The sequence below is a fragment of the Macaca thibetana genome, chromosome 20 (genome assembly GCF_024542745.1).
Source record: "Macaca thibetana thibetana isolate TM-01 chromosome 20, ASM2454274v1, whole genome shotgun sequence".
NCBI lineage: Eukaryota > Metazoa > Chordata > Mammalia > Primates > Cercopithecidae > Macaca > Macaca thibetana.
This window is the reverse complement of record NC_065597.1, coordinates 62320979-62344878: the sequence shown is the minus strand read 5'-3', so window position 1 is coordinate 62344878 and position 23900 is coordinate 62320979. Positions and strand designations below refer to the sequence as shown.

At 43.5% G+C, this 23900-nt stretch overlaps 1 long non-coding RNA gene across 1 annotated transcript in view; it reads left to right on the top strand.

The window, feature by feature from the left end:
* The window catches only part of LOC126944556 (uncharacterized), a 124882-nt gene that overhangs the window by 86992 nt on the left and 13990 nt on the right, over positions 1-23900 (top strand). Inside the window, exon 2 of the long non-coding RNA XR_007722107.1 lies at positions 13380-13591. This is a non-coding gene — a long non-coding RNA (uncharacterized LOC126944556). The remainder of the gene's footprint in view (positions 1-13379; positions 13592-23900) is intronic.

The following is a 23900-nucleotide window of genomic DNA, read 5'->3' as shown; positions in this document are numbered from 1 at the left end:
GTGTTTACCCTCTTCTGCGTTACCTCACAAGCCATAAACAACTCGGTTACTGTGATTCCACTGAGAAGATCCTGATAGCTTGCAATTCCTTCTCCTGTGAACTCCCCCACTGACTCCTGGGGGCTAACAGCATCTCTCAAGTCATTACTGATAACAGCTTTCTCCCCCAGATGATCCTTGACTCATGGGGAAAGGGATCCAAGGTCCTATCAGTGAGGACAGCAAAAATAATCAAAGGCTTGGCAATTCCAAGTGTTGGATCTAAGGGAAGGCAAGTCTAAGTTCCTAGAACTTTTTTTTTGTTGTTTGTTTGTTTGTTTGTTTTTTGAGACAGAGTTTCGCTCTTGTTGCCCAGGCTGGAGTGTAGTGACGCGATCTCGGCTCACTGCAACCTCCGCCTCCCGGGTTAAAGTGATTTTTCTGTCTCAGCCTCCCAAGTAGCTGGGATTACAGGCATCCGCCACCACGCCCAGCTAATTTTTGTATTTTTAGTAGAGATGGGGTTTCACCATGTTGGCCAGGCTGGTCTCAAACTCCTGACCTCAGGTAATCCACCCACCTTGGCCTCCCAAAGTGCTGGGATTACAGACATGAGCCACCGCACCTGGCCTCAGCACTTTTTCTACCATTTCAATAACTATGAGAATGTCTGCAAAGCATTCACCTTCTGTGACCCTTAGTTTGCTCATCTGGAAAGTGGCAATGAAATTATTTTCTTAAGATTCTGGGAGGTTTAGAAGAGGTTAAGTATGCATTGGGCACACAGGAGGTGCTCAGATAGTATCAGTTCCCCAATACCCATCATTGTGGTGTTTGTATCACAGAGAGCTAACAGCGTCTACCTATTTTCTATCTCTAACAGTAGCTAGCACACTCTTACATATCTAGTAGTGCTTTGATAACTATTTGAACAAATCTTAAGTAATCATTTTATTTTGTAGATAAGACATTAAGCTACAAAAATAAAGAAAAGAAGAGAGCATAGCTGACACTTTGGAGGGAAAACGTCCTTACAGAAATAAAACTGAAAAATTAGGCATATCACTGTTGTCAGGTATTTCTCAAAAATGTACGGGAGTTTGCTATTGCAACTAGGGGGAAAATAATCATTTCATTATGACCATTGAAAAGTTTTGGCAAACTGTGAAGACTATGTAACCGCTGGAGAAGAACCAGAAGTAAGCAGTGAAAATTCATTAAAAGGTCAGAAAATAAAGGGCCTATGTGAAAAGGTTAAAAATAATTGGGATTAGTTAGCTCAGAAAGGAAAAGACTAAACGGTAACTTAATTACTGTCTTTATTCCTTTCAAAATGAGGTCCGCTCCATCCCAGCTGTCTCTGCTAATGAGAAAACTAGAAAAAGTGACCCTAAAAGAAAGCAAAGGAAATGTAGGTCATTCTTGGGACATTTTACTGAAGAGAGCAAACATTTAAAATCTTGCCATTCGTGAAAATATGGATGCCCCTGGAGGACATTATGCTAAGTGAAATCAGCCAGACACAAGAAGACAAATAGTGCATGAGCTCACTTACATCTTTAAAAAGTCTTTTAAAAAGTCAAACTCATAGAAGCAGAGAGCTCACATAAGAGTAAGAGATGGACCCTACGTCTCCTCTTTTCCCCTAGACTGATATCAAAACAGTGGGTAGTTTCCAAGGGCCAGGGGGAGAAGGACGTGGGGAGATGTTAATCAAAGGGAACAAACTTTCAATTGTAAGATGATTACATTCCGAAGCTCTAATGCACAGCCTGGTGACTACAGTTAATAATACTCTATTGTATACTTAAAATTTGCTAGAAGAGTAGATCTTAACTGTTCTCACCAACACACCACACACACACACACACACGTAACTATGGGAGGAGATGGATGTGTTAACTTGAATGTGGTAACCATTTCACAACGTATACATGTATCAAAGTGTTGGTTATTTACCTTAAAAATACACAATTTTTGTTTGTCTATTGTACCTTAATACATCTGGGAGGAGGGAAGAGGTTACCTGAAGTGATTCTAGAATTGGATATTCAGGAAAGCCTGTTTTTCAGATGTAATGGCTTGGAAGGGGAACCTGGGGGTTGGTAGAAGAAACCAAAAATGCCCACCCCAAAATGGCGGAAACTGAAGGCAAGAGACATGGCTTCTGGTGGCCCTTCGAGTTCTCAAATCTTTAATACCTTGAACGTGAGCCTGAGCCTCCCCCTCATTAAATGCCTCCGCTGCTGCCGGTGTATGAAAACCAATTACAAGGGCCTTCTTGAGAAATGAGGACTTGGTTCTGCCACAGAGCCATAGAGGGAAATAAAAGGTCAGCTCTCAAAAGCCCAGCTGGGAGTCAACTCTGCTCCTTCTGACCTTCCAAACTTTCCATTAGAAGGGCAGTGATCTCAGCGATTTACCAGCCTGGGCAGCTGTGGCTGTGATTAGATAAAATGCTGTTAAGGGACTGAGTTAATACTCAGGCAGGCGCTCCTCAAGAGGACGTGCGTTCTGGGAGGGTCAGAGCCTTCCTATACTCGTTGGTAAGTTTATCTCCTTAATGGCGGAGGGGAGGTCTGGAAAATTATCAGTCTTACTATCACCCAGTCAAACGCCCCCACAGAATCCACGAATTTGAAGGTGGTTTCTTAATGGTATGGGGGTGGGGGTGGGGGTGGAAGGTTCATTCTGAATACTCAGGGGCTCCCTTTCTTTGGAAGGAAGCCTCTCCCCTTTGTATACCCTCTAATTCCCAGTCCTCATCCATGGAACTCTAATTCCTTTAATGCCTTCAGTTTCTGCAATAGAGCCTCATCTGCTTTTCTCTTTGGCTTTAGGGAAGAGTTGTCAGTCATTTGATTCCATCTATTTGGTTTCCTGCTGTGTTGGGAATCAGGGATAGAGTTTAAGCTCCTTTATTGAAGGGGGAGAAGGAAAAAGAAAGCCCCTTGCCATTGACCGGCTTTAAAACCGAGCGGAGACATCCAGATTTCAAAATGTCAAGACTGACGCTCTCTTTGCATATCTCCTAGTTATTCTGTTAACAGAGTCTCTTCTGCTCTGAGCTTTTTTTCTAAATGTCTTTTCTATTAGCCTACAACCTGTGTATGCTTTGATTAAAAAAGGGACGTTGGTGGCCGGGCGCGGTGGCTCACGCCTATAATCCCAGTACTTTGGGAGGTCAAAGCAGGCAGATCACGAGGTTAGGAAATCGAGACCATCCTGCCCGACATGGTGAAACCTCTTCTCTACTAAAAATATAAAAATTAGCCAGGCCTGGTGGCGTGTGCCTGTAATCACAGCTACTCGGGAGGCTGAGGCAGGAGAAACACTTGAACCCGGGAGGCAGCGATTGCAGTGAGCTGAGATCGTGCCACTGCACTCCAGCCTAGCGACAGAGCAAGACTCCGGGGGAAAAAAAAAAAAGTCGCTGGTATATTCCAGATCCTGGGAGGGATAATATGGGAGTGGAGAAAATTAATCCAACTCACATGGCAATAATGAGAGTAAGAGGTGGGGCCTGGGAAGGTAGTGCAGAGGACAGAGATAGCAGAGAAGACATAAATTTTATTTCACAGGGACCTGAGGAAAAATAAAAGCATTAGATAAAAGCAAGATGCAAAATAGAGCAAACTGTGCTTAGAACTCCATTTCTGTCTGTTGGGAAATAGGAAGCTGAATTGTAGAGAAGGAAACGTAAACAACAATGTGGCATCCTTCTAAAATGAAAATGCTTAAACCTGCCAGGTTCAGAGGGACACAAAACTTTCCTCACTGTCAGGAGGTTCCTGGAGTCACCAAATCCCAAGAATGGAAATTTGTGCACCTGCATGGTGGACATACCTGAGAGCAAGAGTTTAACTTAAGCATACCTGAGAATGACCCTATGATCTAAGAAGAATCTGTGTTTGGAGTTCTAACTGAAGGAATCCAAGAGTGGCCAACCTAGAGATCCATTCCCTGTCTATGAGGAACACCTGAATCCTCCGGCCTATCCCATGGAACACAGGCCGTGCATGGAGATCAATGCCCTTTGCGTTAGGTTAAATGAAGGTTGCTAGGTGTAGGTTGCTAAGGGGAGGGTGCTAAGTGAAAATGCTCTATAGACTGCATGCTTTCTATAAGTGATTGTGGTTCCCCTGTCCAGCCTGCCCCCACTGGACTGCCCTGTATGTAAGTCCTCAATGAACCCTATGTGTCATTCACTAGCTCTGGGTCTCATTGGCCTCTCAAACCTGGTGCCGTCCCTGTTGAAGCCACCCCAGCTTAAGACTGGGATGACTTAAGCATGACAGCACCCCAGCCTCAAAGCGCTGGTTTCAGATGTGTTTTGACGTGAACCTATGTGTGGGGCTGTAGTCATATAATTCCACACCCAAAGGGATGTGCTGAAAAGGTAACCCAAGATGACTCGAAACTTTCCCTTCCAAAAAATGCAATTACCTCTACTCTGTATTTGCAAATGCAGACTCAGCAGCCTCCAGAGGCCTGACAGATAATGAAAGTGATGGAGCTTCATAGATCTGAAGAGTGCTTGCCTGCTGGCAAGAGGCAGCCAGTAGTCAGCCTCAATAGTTTCCATGCGGGAGCACATTGCCATATCTTCCAAGTCTCCAAGAAAGGCCAGAATCTAACTCTTCTGTTAGGCCTCCTAGTTTTGTTGTTGATGTTTCTTTGCTTGTTTTGATTTGATAAAAGAATGAAAAACAAAATAAATCTTTTTCCAGCTGTAGAAATCTTTCTGGAAGAGACACAGAGACACCTGAATCTTGATGTGTCTGCAAATGTTAACAAGGAAACATTTATTTATTTATTTATTTATTTATTTATTTATTTATTTTGAGATGGTGTCTCACTCTGTTGCCCAGACTGGAGTGTGGTGGAGCGATCTTGTCTCACTGCAACCTCCACCTCTCAGGTACAGTGATTCTCCTGCCTCAGCCTCCCAAGTAGCTGGGATTATAGGTACGCACCACGACACTCGGCTAATTTTTGTATTTTTATTAGAGACGGGGTTTCACCATGTTGGCCAGGCTAATCTCGAACTCCTAACTTCAGGTGATCTGCCCACCTTGCTGGTGGCAAGTGCTGGGATTACAGGCATAAGCCATCTCGCCCAGCCAACAAATTCATTTTTAAAAAAATTCTGCAATAATATTGTACTACAGATTTTCAAGATGTTACTGTTGGGGACTAGGTATGGTGACTCATGCCTATAATCCCAGTATTTCAAGAGGCTGAGGCAGGAGGATCACTTGAGCCCAGGAGTCTAAGACCAACCTGGCCAACATAGTGAGACTTGGTCTCTACAAAAATAAAAATAAAAATTTAAAAAAGGATGTTACTGTTGGATGGCTGGAGGAAGGGTACATGGGACTGTGCACTAAGTTTGCAACTTCCAGTGAGTCCATACCTATTTCGAAATTAGTAGTTAAAAGAAAACAAGCTGCTCAAAACAAAATACTTTGCAAACCAAATAAAAGTAGGTTGGCAGCTGACTGTTTCCTACTCTCCTTTAGTTTGAGAGACTTCTTTCCTTTACCAGAGCATAACTCACCGAGAGGCAAAAGCAGACGAGACTCACAGGATGGCCCATAAAAGGACTTTTCATTACACTTCTTTTCTTTTGAGACAACGTACTGTTTCTTCTGGGGAAATTCACTGGAGTAAGTGGGAAACAATGTTTCTGGAATCCAACTATACCAAATATAATGAAAGTCATCTGTGTCGAAGAGATTTTATCGAGGTTGATGGTTAAATGTGACTTGGGACCAGGGAAATGAAGAAATTCTAACTAATGTTCGGAGAACTTTTTCTAGGAGAGGGTGTTTGGGAGAGGATGTCATATAGACCAAATGAATTCATTTTAGAGTCAATGCACTTGAGTTTGATTCCAGTTTGGTTCCTTACTTACTGAAAGACTTTGGGAAATACTTGTCCATTTTATTGTCTGTTATCTATAAAATGGGAATGGTACAATTTCCACTTCCCAGGGCTGAGATAGGATCTCATGAAATAATGCACCGTGGAAGCACTGATAACCTTTAAAGTAGCAATCCAACATAAATGACGGTGATTGTTTTTGTTACTACATGCTGGGATATACCCCTCTGATCAATTTTATGCCCTTGTAATCAACTCCCCATGTTCCCAAACCCCTATGTTTTTATTTAGTTCATAGGGGCTCATTTCAAACAAGAAAATAAAAGTTTCATTTATTGCCTTGTTCTGTGACTTCTATGACACACCTGGGAAAGATTAACATTAACAAAATGGCACGCATCATAAACCATCCACTAATGCCCCTTTATTATTCTTCTTAGGCCTCTCTTTATTCATTTTTCTCCCCCTTGACATTATTTTCTGTCTCTTATGGAATCATCTGGGCATCAATCTTGTTTAAGCACAGTTTCCTTCTTGTACAAAGTAGAAGTCCAGCCTAGAAGTCCAGTAACTTACTTCCAAAGTACTTCTTGGCCTGGCAAGGCAATCATTGTCACGGAATAGCCATCTCCCAGGATCTGTGTTTTCCACAACCGTCTTAGAAGGAAGCTCTTCACCCCTCCCCTTCACCAAGACTGCTTTGTTTCCTTTTCATAGCTGTTAAATATTAGGTAGAAAATGTGGCTCACGCCTGTCATCCAAGCACTTTGGGAGGCCAAGGCTGGAGGATCTCTTGAGCCCAAGAGTTCAAGACCAGCCTGGGCAATATGGACAGACCCTGTCTCTACAAAAAATATGAAAATTAGCCAGGCGTGGTGGCATGCACCTATAGTCCCAGCTACTCAGGATGCTGATGTGGGAGGATCGCTTGAGCCCAGAGGGTGGAAGTTGCAGTGAGCTGAGATCATACCACTGAACTCCAGCCTCAGTGACAGAGCAAGACTCTGTGAAAAGAAAGAGAAGAAGAAAATAAGGGAGGGAGGGAGGAAAGGAGGGAGGAAGGAGGAAGGAGAAAGTCTTACAAGTTTTATGGAGATATTTTCATTTTTCCAGCACGTTCTATTGTCTGTGTCCTTCATGTTCTCCAACTTTATCTACAATCTTGATTGTCTCTCAGTATGTGTGAGCAACACCAAACTGTTTGTAGAGAGCTGCTTGGGAGATTGTGGGTCCTCCTCTCTACACTTTTGCAACAGCTGCACCAGTGATCTCCACCTGGTTAGCACTTGTGCATTCTTCAGGATTTAGTGCCATGTCTCCTCCAGAAAGACATCCAGATCTGGAAAAAGATTTCTCTTTCTTCCTTCCCTCTTCCCTTCCCTTCCCTTCCCTTCCCTTCCCTTCCCTTCCCTTCCCTTCTCTTCCCTTCCCTTCCCTTCCCTTCCCTTCCCTCCTCTGCTCTTGATCTGTGACCCAGGCTGGAATGCGGTGGTGCGACCTCAGCTCACTGCAACCTCTGCCCCCCTGGGCTCAAGTGATTCTTGTATCTCAGCCTCCCAGAGAGCTGGGACCACAGGCATCCACCACCATGCCTAGCTATTTTTTTTTTTTTTTTGTATTTTTGATGGAGACAAGGGGTCTCGTCTTGTTGCCCAGGCTGGTCTCGAACTCCTGAGCTCAAGCAGTCCGCCCACCTCGGCCTCCCAAAGTGCTAGGATTACAGGCGTGAGCCACTGCACCCAGCCCGTAACAAGATTTGTTTTTCATCCTTTTACATTTTAATTCTTGTTATGTGCTTTTCTCTCTGCTATTTATAAGTTCGTCAAGGCACCCACAGAGTCTGGTGGATCCATCTTTGCATCTCCAGCACCTAACACAATCTCAGCACAAAGGAGGTTCTCAAGAGATGGTTGCTGAAAAACAGTTACCTTTGAATGAATTTAGATGCCAAGTTTTGTGGAGATAAATGTTGTGTCCTTTTCTGTTCATTACTGCAGCCCAATTCCTCTAATAGTCCTTGGAACATAGTGGTCAATAAATATTTGCAGAAAGAACGAAGGAAGGCACAAAGGAATGAGCACATATTGGCTTAAATATTAGTGATAGTAAAAAGAGGCTGTTATTCTTAGGTGAATTTGAAATTATTTTGTTCACTACCCTTTCCTTTGAAATGTTTGGTCTTAATTCATAGTGCTATGAGATTATTAGGTAAATTTGAAATTGTTTTGTTCACTACCCTTTCCTTTGATTGAAACTTTTGGTTTTAATTCACAGTGCTATGAGATTATTCTGGGGACAATATACTGAAGCAATAGGTTAAATTCATGGGTTCTACTTGAAGCCAGACAACCTAGACTCAAATCCTGACTTTACCACTTACCAGCTATGTGACTTTGGGAGGTTGTTAAACCTCTCTGAGCCTCTGTTTTCTCATCGGTAACATGGGGGCTAATAACATTACCTCCAAGACTAATAAGAAGTTTTGCTCTCACTTGAGTGTTGAAGAGGTATTTAGAATAGCGCCTAGTACTTTTTTTTTTGGGGGGGGGGGGACGGAGTCTCACTCTGTCACTAGGCCTAAGTACAGTGACATGATCTCAGCTCACTGCAGCCTCCGACTGACTCCCTGGTTCAAGTGATTCTCCTGCCTCAGCCTCCCAAGTAGCTGGGACTATAGGTGCCCGCCACCATGCCCAGTTAATTTTTTTCTGTGTTTTTAATAGAGACGGAGTTTCCCATGTTGGCCAGGATGGTCTCGATCTCCTGGCCTCGTGATCCACCCGCCTCAGCCTCCCAAAGTGCTGGGATTACAGGTGTGAGCTGCAGCGCCTGGCCGTACCTAGCGCATTTTAAGAGCTCATTGTATTATTATTATTTATATTAACTAGGAGGCAGGTTTACTGTAACATTCAATATAATGAGAAATATTTACTGAGTCCCTATTATGCATTTGACACTGGGCTATGTCCTAGGGAGGCAAAGATGTTGGAAAGAAAAATTCCTGCCCACAAGTCACTGGTAGTCTATAAGAGAAAAAGTTGATTTTGGTATTATGAGTTCAGTGAGGCCAATAAAGCAGAGTCAGCAGAGGGGAAAGTGATTTGCTTTCAATTGCTGGAGTGAGACAAATAGGGTCTTAGAGCATGAGATTTTGAGCTGGAGGTTAGAGGATTAATAAGAGTTAAGCAAGAGAGCACACGTATGGCAAGGCAACTTGTTGAGACTCTGTATGTATGTGTGTGTGTGTTTCTGGTTGTGGCAGAATCAGAAAGGATAAGATACAGGCCAGGCTTGGTGGCTCATGCCTATAATCTCAGTACTTTGGGAGGCTGAGGAGGATGGATCACTTGAGACCAGGAGTGGGAGACCAGTCTGGCCAACATGGTGAAACCCTGTCTCTACTAAAATATACAACAAAAATTAGCCAGGCATGCTGACACACGCCTGTAGTCCCAGCTGCTTGAGAGGCTGAGGAACGAGAATTGCTTGAACCTGGGAGGTGAACATTGTGGTGAACCGAGATTGCACCACTGTACTCCAGACTGAGTAACAGAGCGAGACTCCATCTCAAAAAAAAAAAAAAAAAAGAGAGAGAGAAAGAATAAGATCCATCTGTATTTTGTTTTCTGTGTTTTCTCTCCACCCCTGCTGGCACATGTGAGTCTTTGGCTTGAGTATGTTCACCCGGAAGCTGAAGACAGCGCCCTATCCCTTTCCCATTTTCATTCTGAAAAATCCGTTAAAGAGATTTTGTGAATTGTATCAGTGGGCTGTTTTGAGTCCCAGTAGTCGGAAGCTGCAGGAACAACAGGGGGAGGTTCCTAAGTCTAGCAAGTGGTGGTTTGGGGTTCCCTCTGGATTGCGGATTTGCGTTCCACACATTCACAGTGTCCTAAGGAGGTGGCAGGAACTCTGAGAGGAATAACCGAGAGAGATGGGTGGAAAGGCTGGTCACGTGTTGGCCCATCTCTGGCCGCACAGTGTGACTGAAAGGTGGGGCAGCTAACCCAGCAACGTGGGGCAGACGGAAAGGCAGAGCACCTGCCAGACCCACTACAGATGCTGCACATGTGGGCAGATCCAGGCTACCAGGAGCGTCCTGCATCCAGGCATTCGCCTTAGTCTCAGCCTAATCTCCATGGAAGTTGGAATCGTTTTTTTGGGGGAGACAGACATGCTTTATAATCAGCAAATCATGGAATAAACACAGAGGAACCAAGAATGGCAGGGCTAATGAGACTCGGAGAGCATCAGCTCGTCAGCTGCATGCTGCATATACACACAAAACTCTTTTTTTCTATCCCACATATTGAAAGATCGTCACAGAAATGTGATTACTATAGTGGATAAACATCACAGCACCTAATAAGGTCTCCTGAAAAAAACACATTCACAACAAAAATTACTGCATGCCCTTCATTTGAATACATGATGGACTTGAGTAAAGACATACAAAAGTCATTAGGTGAGGGTGGCCATCATGTGCTCCAAAGCAAAGAGAAAACTGAAAAGGAAAACCATTCCAACAAACACAGGCCCAGGGTGTCTATCGTTCGTCACAGAAGTGTTACTTCCAGGCTGGGTTTAGAAATCACCTGTTCACATGAACCTCTTGCTGACAGACGCATACACCATTGGACTTACTCCTTTGAGCCTTTTGAAAGTCTGCCAGAGGTGAGTTTTCCCACTTAGTTGGAGAACAATTTTCATTGGAGTGCTTTTCCTGGAAGTAGGTTTGGAGGTGTCCTGTGGAGAGCATGCACATGTACCCTGGTCTTTTATTCCAGTGCGAAAGGCCAGAATTCCTGGTGCTGGGTGGGTAATTTTAGACAGCGGAACACGCCTTCAAAGACCATTATCGAGTCTGACCTAAGCGCTAGGTTGGCCCTGATCATTATGCCTCTTAGCTGTGCCCTACGCTGTAATAATCAGTTCTCATGCTGCCCCGATTGTCACAAAGACACCCTCTCAAGCTGTACAAGTCACAGACTGGGTCTGTCAACTTCTTCCTTCCTGATGCCCAGAATGAGATAACAGGCGAACGGACCGTACTGCTCTGCAGACGGTTATGTAACAGGAGGCCATCTGTGACCCTGCTCCAAGGCAGAGCGTACATGTTCCTCACGTGCCCTCCCTACTCATTTCTCATTGATGGCTCCAGATGTTGAACTAAAGTGATTTCTGAGGTCACCTATTCAGAACATCCAAACATTACGGAACATCAGAGGAGAATAAGCCACTATTGTTCTTCAGAGTGAATACCAAACAGAACTTTTAGTTCAAGAGCTTTTCTAAACTTTCCTGGATAGTCTCAAATGTCAAATAAAAATTAGCACTCAATGCCGGTAAGTGTGTGACTCCGTGGGTGCCCTTTGTGTATCCAGGTGATAAGAAGTTCAATCTATATATTTTGGAAAGCTGTTTGGCAATGGATTTCAAGCGTTTGAAGAATGTGTAATTTTTTAGCCCAGTACTTTCACCCCTATTCTAATAAAATGGTCTAAATTCAGACAGAGCTTTACGGAAAATGTGGTCATTACTGTGACACCTTGGAAACAAACTAAAATAGCCAACATTTAGGGAACCAGTAAGTCCTTTTAGCTGAATTCCTCAGTGAAATATTTCAAGCCATGTGAAATGAAGTTTACAAAGAATTTGTACTGGGAAAAATGCTAATGTCCCTAATGATTCACTTAAAAAATAGAGTATAAAATTAAATATACAATATAGTCTCAAGTTAAAATTTTAAAATGTACAGCAAAGACAGCAAGAAATAGACCAAAATGTTCAAGGAATAGACCAAAATGTTCAGGCCGTAACATTATGAGTGATTTAATTTCTTCTCTTCTATGTTTTTGTCATTGTGTAAATTTTCTACGACATGCACGTATTCTTTTTATACATTAGAAAAGTGTTACTTTAGAAATCTAATATTTGGGGATAAAAGTCAGAAAAACTTCCTGGGGGCAAGGGGAAGTTATTGATTGGAAAGGAGCACGAGAGAACTTCCTGGAGTGATGGGAATATTCTATATCTTGATTTGAGTGGCAGCTAGATGGTTGTATAAAGAGAGAAAAATCCATTGGACTGTACCATCAATGTGTGTGTACTCCATTGCAGGTAAATTTTGCTTCCGTTTTTAAAATACAGCATATTTGCCTTTCCATTCCTTTCATTGTGTAAAGCCCCCACTTGCCTTTCTTCCATGGTATTCATGGCAAACCCCATTTCCCGTCACTCCTCTCAAAAGTTGCTTCTACCCACATGTCCCACCTTCACCATTAGATTGTAGACATCTTCTGAGAAGAACCTCATTGTCTCTTTCCTACAAACCTCTCTGAAGACAGGTCCGGGCACTGTGGCTCACGCCTGTAATCCCAGCCCTTTGGGAGGCCGAGGTGGGTGGATCACAAGGTCAGGAGATTGAGACTATCCTGGCTAACATGGTGAAACCCCATCTCTACTAAAAAATACAAAAAAATAGCTGGGTGTGGCGGCACATGCCTGTAGTCCCAGCTACTCAGGAGGCTGAGGCAGGAGAATGGCTTGAACCTGGGAAGTGGAAGTTGCAGTGAGCCAAGATCGTGCCACTGTACTCCAGCCTGAGTGACAGAGACTCTGTCTCAAAAAAATTAAATAAAGAAATAAAACACACACACACACACAGACAGACAGACACACACACACACACACACACAAAGCTCACCAAAGGCAATTCCTACTTTTAGTTCATGTTCTACTACTTACTTGATGAATGACCTCAGGTAATTAACTTTTTCTTTAGTTTTTTGCATCTTCAAACTTGAGGGTAGGGTTAAGAACATCTACCTTGTAGGGTTATATTGTGAAGATTGGGAATTACATATAAAAAGTACTTCCCAACAGGGTCTAAGGCACTGGTGAGCATCTGATAAGTTGAGGTGAATATTACTCTTAGCCAAACTGGTCTCCCATCTCCCACTGATCCGTGCTAACCCCACTCATTCTTCAAAGCATAACTAACTCTTCTAGAAGCCATTCATGACCACTCCAACTTTCATGGGTGTCATCATTTTGGTAGCCCAATTTAGCCTTTTGTCACCTACTGCCATGTAGAACTTGCTGCTATTTCATCGCAAATAAAAATGATATTTATGGGTCACCTGCGATATGCAGACACAATTATAAACTATATACACTGTCTCCAACCATTTTACAACCGTCCTATGAGGTGGAATTATTACCCCATTTTACAAGGCAGAAGACTGCAGACTCAGAGAGGGACATGAAATTTGTCTAAGGTCACACAGCTGAATTTGAAGCCGACTGTCTGAGCTCAAAATCTGTGTTTTTGTTGTTGTTACTGTTTTCTTCTTTAACATGTGCTAGCGATCTACCCTATTAGGCTTGAACATTTCTTGAGGATCTGATATGATTGACAGAAGGAGGCACAGGAATCATGCATTCACTCATTTAACAAATACCCATAGGGCACTATGACAGATGCTATCTGTGTCCCCTCTTCTTCCTCTTAGGTCTTGGTACACATAACCCAACCTCCAGCGGTATCATCCACAACTCTTCACCTAAAGACTTTCTCTGGCCACCAGAGCCTGCTCTGCCCCTGGCCATGTCAGAGTGAAAGTGATGGAGAATGTCTGCTTCCAGGGAACAGCCCTCAGCGATGGATGGGAATTGGTGTACAGCTGCCCCAGCCCTATCACTTCTCAGTTGGGGTATGTCTGAGGTACGTATTCCATGCGGGCTCTTGGAGCTCCCCGGGAAGATTATTCTCCAGCTGCCCCCATGGTAACTCACTGGACAACACACCCTTTATGGTCTGCCTTTCCTCACTGCCCTGCCTTCACCCCCCAAATCAACCACTTGTACTTGAATCCCTGACTCAGCGTCTGCTTTGGGAAGAAACCAAGCACAGAGAAGCACACACATCTATCAGGTACCTATCTATGCAACTTGCTCCCTATTGGGAGAGACTAAGTCATAAACAAGCCAACAGCAAATAAAGATAATTATAGATCCTCAAATTCACCAGGAAAGATCCAAGACGCTGTGATAGAGAAAAAGGTGGAGGGATTATTTTTAGATATAATGGCCCTGGTCGTCATGAAAAGGGGCCTTCAAACTGAAGGTTGGAGGACCTGAAGAGCAAGAAGGAGCCAACCACATAAAGGGCAAGAGAAAGAGAATTCTAGCAAGAGGAATCACAGAGGAAAAAGATCCCCTAGTTGGGAAAATGCTTTGCACATTTATGCACTCAAAGGAGGGCAGCATGATGATAACAGAGTGAATGAGGAATGTAGAGACATAGGCAGGTGACAGATCCTTTAGGACTGTGGACATGTCAAGAAGTTTGGAATCCTGAGAAGTCACTCGTGATTTAAAGGAGATCTTTGTACATAACTTTGAGCCATGCATGAAGGTTACGGCTTTCATTCTTCTAAGGGCTTTGGATTCAAATTCATTCACCTGGCTTCAGGGAGAAGGGGAAGGGAGAAGGGGTACAGGGAGACTGCTTTTGCAAAGAATTATGTCAGGAGATGCTGAAGGGACTCTTTGTTTCATCAAGTAAGTTTTTCCCTTTGATTCCCCAATACCTCTAATTCTGCATGTCACCAGGAAATAGGTGTGCTGCAGCTCGGTGACAGCCTTCTCCAGTGTCTATGGCAACCTGGGGCTGGGGCCATTTTTCCTTCAATGAATGGGCTGGCTTCCTGAAGATAAGTAAAGCCCCATTGTTGTTCTCAACTGTTACAGAGGGAGCGTGCACAGGGGTAATAAAGTTACAACTGAATACTGCTAATGATATTGCATAAAATAACATGAATTAAGTAAATCATTTCTCTCCAGCTTAATTATAGATGCTTCAGGGTGAAAATGCAAGAAAGAGCCTCAAACCGAGGCTTTGCTTCTTATTCCAGCCATTATTTCCAGTGTTCTTTTTTTGTGGCCACGGTCCATGTACCTTATTGTCTGACGACTATGAAAAGAGCTGCCTTCCAGGTTTGTGAATTACAACCACTTAGCTGTGCTCCTGAGAGAAACAATAGAGCTAAACAAAGCTGGGTAGGTGGAGGATGGAGCATTATTTGACAACAGAAGTCTCCCAACTAACAGATCAGGTGGGTGTAAGACTCTTGATCGTCTTCTTACTACTTTGGGCAAGGGTTACCTTTCCAAAGAAAAGCTGATCACATCATTCAATAGCATAATAATCTTCCGTGGCTTCTGGTAGACTGCAGGATAAAAAACTACGTATTTGGCTCAACCTCTTCAACCTCAGCTCTCATGTTGCCTCTTTGTTCTTACTCCACTGAGCTATTACTAGGTCTTCCAAGACACCAAGGTGTCCGGGGCCTCTGAGCTACTGCTTGAGCTGGTCTGCCCTCTTCTCTTTTAAAGAATATACTCTCATCTTCTGAAAGCTGGCTCAAGAATCCCTCACATTGTACAGCTCTTCTTTTCTTTTTTTTTTCTTTTCTTTTGTTTTCGAGACAGAGTCTCACTCTATCGCCCCTGCTGGAGTGCAGTGGCGCGATCTCAGCTCACTGCAACCTCCACCTCCTGGGTTCAAGCGATTCTCCTGCCTCAGCTTCCCGAGTAGCTGGGACTATAGGCACGCGCCACCACGCCCGCCTAATTTTTGTATTTTGTATTTTGTATGTTGGTCAGGCTGGTCTTGAACTCCTGGCCTCATGATCCACCCGCCTCGGCCTCCCAAAGTGCTGGGATTACAGGCATGAGCCACCGCACCCAGTCTTGTATAGCTTTTCTAGCATCCCCAGGGAAAACCATTTGTTTTCGCCCTTGCAATATGGGGATATGTGTCCCAGGCTCCTTATCGCAGACTTTGGGATCGAGATATATTGATTGCATTCGTGACCCCAATTAATGGCCTTCCTTTATCCACACCTTTTGCCTGTAATTCTGTAGCTCCCTGGCTTGAAAATGTGACTTGTTTTATAAGATAAGACAGTCACAAAAACTTCATACAAAAGCAGAGGCTTGCAAACCCGTGCGAGTTTTTTCTTGCCTTCTCAGTGCAACTGGGTTTACTCACTCTTGAATCCCTGCCATGGTCATGAGAACAAGCCTGGGCTAGCCTACTGGAGGATGACAGACACATGGAACAAAACCGAATTGTCCCAGACAAGGCCATCCTAAACCAGCCAGCCCCCAGACAGCCCTCCAGCAGCCTGAAGATGCGGGAAGGAGCCCACCTGAATCAGCAGAACTATCCTAATAGTCCATAGACTAGTAAAACATAATAAATGGTTGTTGTTTTAAGCCACTAAGTTTTAAAATACTTTGTTTTACACCCATTGTTAAATGATATAGGGGACCACAGAGGAGAAGGCTTAGGTCTGGTTGGTTGTTGTCCAACAGCTGCTTGGAAGACAGCAGCTCACCTCACTCCCAATCAAGAGTAAGAGGTGAGAGAAAGAGGGATCCACTGTCTTTAGAACATGGATTCTTTCCAGCACAGAGGCTGGTCCAATCTATGTTATAATACCCTCATCTCATACATCAAATGTTATAACACCGTCATCTCATACATCAAATAATACCCTCACTTCATAGGCCATTTAAAGAACTCCTCCTTCTTCGAAGAGTACCAGTGAGGGGTAAGGAGAAGGCAGACATGGCTAGAGGACAGAAATTTCTCTTTTATGGGGCTAGTTGTAAGGCGATGAGAGGGAAAGGGCTCCCCCTGCAGGACAAATTTAACCAACCATGCACTATTATAAAAGGTTGACCTTTTGAGAACCATTGTATACTGTGTTTTCCTATCATATGGGTTTGTTTTGGAACATGAAGCGGATACTATATCAGTGTAAATTATTAAGGAGAAAATGGAGATGAGGATATGGGCAGAAGAAAGAAGAACTGAAAGATGCAGGCAGAGTAGAAGAAGCACTTTACAAAAGGTGTTTGCCTTCACTGACACCTCTCCACTTCTCACTCTGACTCACATGCATGGATCCTCTTCTCAACACATTAAATATCGTAATAGAAAGTGCTTGATGAGTGCTTGCTACGTGCCAGGAATTGTGCAAATTCACCTATCTCTCACAATAATTCTATAGGTTGGTACCATTGTCGTCATCTTTGTTTTACAGATGAGGGAGGAAGAGTCAGGAAGAAATATGCCTGAAGTCACACGGATAGTAAGTGACGAAATGGAGATTCAAATTTAGGCAGACTTGCTCTAACACCTGCGTTTCACCTGGCTTCTAGGAAAGAAGCCATACTGTCCCTGAAGCCCATGATGTGGCATTAGGCTTTGGATGTGGATCAACAGAAATGGACAGAAAGCAGGAGAATGATCTTTTCTATATTCCACCTTAGACCTTCTCTAAAATTGGAGTTACCAGACCTGTGCTACTCTGTCCCTGCTTACTATTTACTTCTAGACATGTGGCTTCCTTCATTACAAACTCATTAGCTGAGGGAAGGGCAGTCTCCTAGCCCGACCATGTGAAGACTTGCCTGAGTGTTCACCCACTCCACTTGGTTGAATGTTACCCGTATCCTTGGCCAATCTCACTATTGCAATCACAAAAGCGTAATCAGCTACCTTCTTCTTTTTTTTTTTTTTTTATCATATCCTGTGAGTCATTTTCTAATTCTACTATTTTAGTTTATTCAATTTCTACACCAGAATATGTCCAAATATACATAACCACATAATTATACCTTTATACACCATGTATCCAAAATTCATTTTATATACAGACCTTAGCGTTTTTCCTTTTCCAGAATGAGATTCCCCTTCTATTCCCTATTTCACATCGTCCCCTGCCTCAGCCTTTGTCTGAGGTTATTTCCCAGCAAATGAAGCGGCCCTACCTCTGCATTGTCCCAAGTCATTCTCTGCCAGTTCCACCATCCCACAGGATGTATCTCTTATTTCCTCCACAGAAAGCAAAGTCAAATTTCATTTTGTCCTCCACTCCCAATTATATTGGCTTCAAGTGCACCTTCAGTGTTTTGCATTCACCAGGGATTTATGTAGAAACTAGTAAAAAGAAGTCCAAAGAAAAAAGTGACACGAATGTGCACATGGTAGATGAGAGAAGAGAGTAGATGTGCTCATTGTCATTGCTGACAGCCTGTGTTTAGGAAGCATTTGCCTGGCCCCAGCTGAATCCTAATATGCATGTGGAAATTGATAATTATGTTCATTCAATCCTTTACAAAGTGCCTTCATGTGTTAAGATGCAAGAACATGAAGCTAAGTGTCCAATTCTTTATTAACTCGGTGTGGAGTTTCGCAGTTAGCGGTGCCAGGTTTGCATCTGCAATTACCCGTCAGCTTTTTAGTGGATCCAGAAGGGCAAATGAACTACCCTAACCGCAGCCTCCCTCCCACAATACAATGCATCATTCTCCTGTTTGAAGAAATGAAGGGGAGTTGATACGGAGCTAGACACTCTGTTGGTGACTGTGTTTTTCTCTAAGATTTAGCTGGAGAAACCTAAGCCCTGTATGCTCCTCCCTCATCTGTAAAACAAAAGAGATATTTCTTGTGGCCTGGAATTGGAATCAAACTCACTTAATGAGAGGATAAAATGTGGCTACCTTGGGCTAAGGACTCTCAGGACCTGGCAGGTGTCTTGAGAAAGACAAACAAATGCCGTTCCCCATTGTCCTAGGAGAGGCAAACACTAAACAAACAAACAAGTAAACAAAATCATTTTAGATGTAAGAACTCCTAAGAAGAAAATCAAATGGAATCAAAATCTGGCTAGTGACTCCTCTTTGCCAATTTCCTGTGAATGTGAATGACTTCGTCACTATGCTCTGGACACATGATGGGATTTTCTCACCTCATTCTTTTGAAATAAGAAGTGGAAGCCGTTAGACTGTGCACTTCAACCTGTTTCTCACTTGGATGCTAGCCTATCTAGCTAGCTAGACCACCTCTGTCTCCCACCTGCTGTATTTCCCCATTATTGCTGACATCTGAGTCAGCTTAATAATCATGTTTTCTCCACCACCGTTTATTTTCCTTACAATACCTAGTACAATATTTCAGACAGAGAAATGAATGAATGAATGGTTCACTGGGGCAATTCTTGGATGCCAATGTCCATTCTTTAATGCCACTGCGTCATGAAGAATTAATCATATCCAAAGTGAGGTCCAGTCTTTGCCCTTGGCTACTGGGATGTGATTTCTAAACCCCTGGAATGTCATGCCTGATAGAGTGTCTTTGTTTGCCTGAGGGTCTTGGCCACTGGACAGTTTAACAATGTGATTTATGATGGAGGCTTTGGGCCACACGTTATCAATTCTACCTCCACAAAAGCTGAAGACTAATGATTGGCACCATGTTGTCAACTGTGACTCTGAAGAAGCTGCCATTCAGGCAGTGTGCGATCAAGCCCCAGTAAAAACTCTGGACACCAAGTCCCAGGTAACTGTCCAAAGCTGGGGATACTCCATGCTTATCGTCACACGTTGATGACAGAAAAGTAACACCATCCGCGACTCCATGGGGAAAGGATAACACAAAAGCTTCGTGTTTGGAACTTTTCCGGGACTCTGCCCACGGGCCTATTCCCTTGACTAATTTTAATCTGTATTCTTTCTCTGTAATAAACTGTAACTGTAACAGCTTTTGGTGGCCAGGCACAGTGGCTCACGCCTATAATCCCAGCACTTTGGGAGGCCAAGGATCACCTGAGGCCAGGAGTATGAGACCAGCCTGACCAACATGGAGAAATTCTGTCTCTACTACAAATACAGAATTAGCCGGATGTGGTGGCACATGCCTGTAATCCCAGCTACTTGGGAAGCTGAGGTAGGAAAATCACTTGAACCCAGGAGGCAGAGGTTGCAGTGAGCCAAGATCGCGCCATTGCACTCCAGCCTGGGCAACAAGAGTGGAAACTCTATCTAAAAACAAACAAACAAACAAAAAAACAACTTTTGGTGAGTTCTGTGAGTCCTTCTAGGTAATTATCAAAACTGAGGGTGGTTTTGCTCCCCTCCCTTGAACTTGCAGTTGGTGCCAGAAGTGAGTCTTGCCGGGACTGTGTTCCCTCTAACTGTACAGTCGTCAGACTCTCACGGCCACAGTGCCCCATAGCACCACCTAGAAAGGGAAATCTCACACGTACTTGCAGCTCACAGCCTAAGTTTTGAATGACTCCCTTTTGGCTGATTCTTCATGTGGACGTCACCTCTGTGTAGCCTTTGACCATTCCACCTTCTGCTTGTTCTCTTTTGTTCTTTCTATATTACCTAGAACCATTTTACCATCGGTAAGATGAATCCCACTTGCACTGAGTTTCTTTGCACTGGCTGCTCAGTCACCAACAAACACAATCCCCAAAACTTTCTGTTGCCACCCTTTATGCTTAGGAGTGTCCTCAAACAGGAACTGGAGGTTCAGGTAATTTACCTGAGAAACAAGAAGAAAATTAAATGAATAATTGCATATGAGAAATAGGAAATATGGCTAGGACCTCTCTAGGCAAGACCTTAAAAATAATTCTTCCATAGTAAAATATTTTTCCTTCCTTCTTTCCTTTCTTCTTTCCTTCCTTCCTTCCTTTCTTCCTTCCTTCCTTCCTTCCTTCCTCCCTCCCTTCCTTCCTCCCTCCCTCCCTCCCTTCCTTCTTTCTTTCCTTCCTTCCTTCCTTCTTTCCTTCCTTCCTTCCTTCTTTCTTTCCTTCCTTCCTTCCTTCCTTCCTCCCTCCCTCCCTTCCTTCCTCCCTCCCTCCCTCCCTTCGTTTTTTCTTTCCTTCCTTCCTTCCTTCCTTCCTTCCTTCTTTCCTTCCTTCCTTCCTTCCTTTCCTTCCTTCCTTCCTTCCTTCCTTCCTTCCTTCCTTCCTTCCTTCCTTCCTTCCTTCCTTCCTTCCTTCCTTCTTCAGTTATCTCAATGACAATATCTGACATGGACTAGAAGCTCTGCAAATATTTGCAATATTGTTCAATGAGTGGATGAGCTAACCTATACTGAGTACCCACCATACTGTATACACCATGCTAGGCAATGGGAATACAGTGAAGGATAAAATAGACATTCCAAGTTTGATGTGCCAACCTATCAAACTAAGCAGTATCTGGAGGAAACACAAACGAGGATAAGAATTACCTCTTATGGACACTGACTCTGTCATGCGTCACCTTCCCCTTCCAACAACTGTGGCTCTCTGGGGATCCTGGGAGATCATAAAAATGATTGAGACACCACAGGATGAGTCTCATGATCGTTCATTTGGACCAATGTCTGTATCAGCAAAAGGAAGCAATCTTTATGATGCTGTAAGGATGGGAGTAGGGTCAAGCATTATTGAAAACCTTCAGTCTCCGATAAAGCTAAGGGAAGGGGAAATTACTCATTTACAGCTAGATATTGTCAATCTAGAAGAAACTCTATCAATAATGGCTGAAGAACTAGTAAAATTAACAAATCAAAATGATGAACTTGAAGAGATGAAAGAGATACCCAGACTTAGAATCCAGCTAACAGATTTGGATCAAAGATACAACACTATTCTGTGGACGTATGGAGAAGAAGCAGAAGAAGCAGAGTAACCTTGATTAGATCTTGAGGATGTAAAAAAAATGTATAAAATTCATATAGATGAACTTTCACGACAGAGGCTCAGTCAACTTGTGAAAATTGAATTCTCATCAAACTGAATGTAAGCATTTAATATCTGAACATTTATTGTGGACTTCCAATAATATTCTTTTTTTTTTTTTTTTTTTTTTTTTTTCAGATGGAGATTCGCTCTTGTTGCCCAGGCTGGAGTGCAATGACGCAATCTTGGCTCACCGCAACATCCGCCTCCTGGGTTCAAGAGATTCTCCTGCCTCAGCCTCCCAAGGCCTGCACCACCACACCCAGCTAATTTTTGTAATTTTAGTAGAGATGGGGTTTCTCCATGTTGGGTCAGGCTGGTCTCAAACTGCCGACCTCAGATGACCCGCCAGCCTCGGCCTCCCAAAGTGCTGGGATTACAGATGTGAGCCAATGTGCCAGGCCAAATTCTTTTATAGAATTAGAAAGAAATTATTGAGACTCCAAATGAAGATTCGTAGATATTCGTAACATGTGCCCTTACCTTACAAGTCACGTGCAGCCCTGGTGTAGCCTTGACTTAGTGAAGAGGATTTTGACAAAATCTTTATAAAGCAAACGTCCACTCTCCCTCTGGTGACATGGGGGAAGGAGGGTAGTATAGAGATATCTCATACCACCTTCCTCCCCCGACATCACCATGCACAGGACAAGGGTAGAAGGATACAAAGGGAGTGGTATCAGTAGAAACAAGATACAGTAGTGAATAACTATTACCTTTTGCCTGGAATGTTCTAGCCCATTTATTTTTAATGCTTTTATTTTTCAGGGGGGCCTTATCACCTTTGTTATTCCAAATAAGCCTTAGTCAAATTATTGGGCACTCTAGGACCCACCTCAAAAACAGATATCACTGGAGATTATTTACCGGATGGGTAAAGTGTACATATCACAGAAGGGGAACTGTGCATTTCTCTTCACCTTTTCCAGCCTGGCGCTTGCTAACAGGAGGCTGTAATTGACCCTGCATATCATGTCTGGAGACCTTAATGGAAGGGTTGTAACACAATTAACTTAGAAGCAAAGGGCAAAAGAAAAGGCATCGCGCTGTTATCAGGCCATTAGAAGCTACTCTGCCTTGAGATAAAGGGTATGGGAAAAGAAACAAGTGTGCATGAGTCCTTAGATATTTTTATAGTCAGCATCAAGCTTTATATGGTTATGAATATTTTTTTGAGAGGAGCTCTCACACTGTTGCCCAGGCTAGAGTGCAGTGGCATGATCTCAGCTCACTGCAACCTCTGCCTCCCAGGCTCAAGTGATCCTCCCACCTCAGCCTCCCAAAGTGCTGGGATTACAGACATGAGCCACCATGCCCAGCCTATATGGTTATTAATATTATCCCTAAACATATCCATTTCCATATGTAATGGACATACCCATTTCCATATTTAATTTAATGATTGAGTGTCTACTGCATACCCATCAATCCTGGGTTCATGGCAAATACAAGAAGAACAAATATCGTCCCTGTCCTCTGGGAGATGGGGGTCTATATAATACACAAACAACACACACACATGCAACCTCAAAATGAGTCTGTTCCATGAACACCTCAAGGAGAAGAATGGTATCATCGGGGTCACGTCATAATGATATCAAGACTCAGTGGGTATCAATCACTTACTGTGTGCTGGAAACTTTGTGCTTATTTCTCTAATCTTCACAACAAGCCCCCGAGATCCATCATATTAGCCCCACTTTACAGATGAGGAACCCCAAGATCAGAAGTTTCGTGAGTTGACAAACATCCCACAGTTGGTAAATGCCAGGATCAGGCCTGGCACTCAAGAATGTCTAACTCCTCCAAAGCCCATGAGTTTTCTAGTAGTTTGTGTTTTTAGGGACAACCACAGTGCCTGTCACACATGGATAGGTTCACGTAGGACTTGTTTGATGCTTAAAAGGATATGATAGAGCTTATCGGTAGGATGTTTTAGAACAAGGGTGCTCATGAGGACCCGTGGATCTAACTGTAAAGCAGCCCAAGGTTAGTGAGATCCATATTATGGGCAGAATCTCTGGTGTGACTTGTGCTAGGTCGACTGCAGCTGCTCTGGACTTGTAATGATGCAGAATACTATGGTTAGGTCTTGTGGCAAATCCTGCCCTACATCCAGAGACACTGGACTTGCCTTCCAGAATCTTCACCTTCTCCCAACCAGCTGCTCATTATGGCGTGAGCACACCCATCCTTGTCCTTCATTGCTCCTTGTTAAATCCACTTTCAGCTTTCTACTTGCGTCTTTTGCTCTCTCAGGCAGTAATCCATTTCTCAACATGTCATTTATCCAACAGACAACAGAGCAACAAGACAGTTCTGATTTGCCCAAACATCTTTGGCAAATGAAGGCAGCACCCTTGCTGAGGTGGCAATAATGTTAACAGAAACTCAAGCCTAAAGTTCTGACAGCTCCCCCAACCTGTGCACACTCGCCCC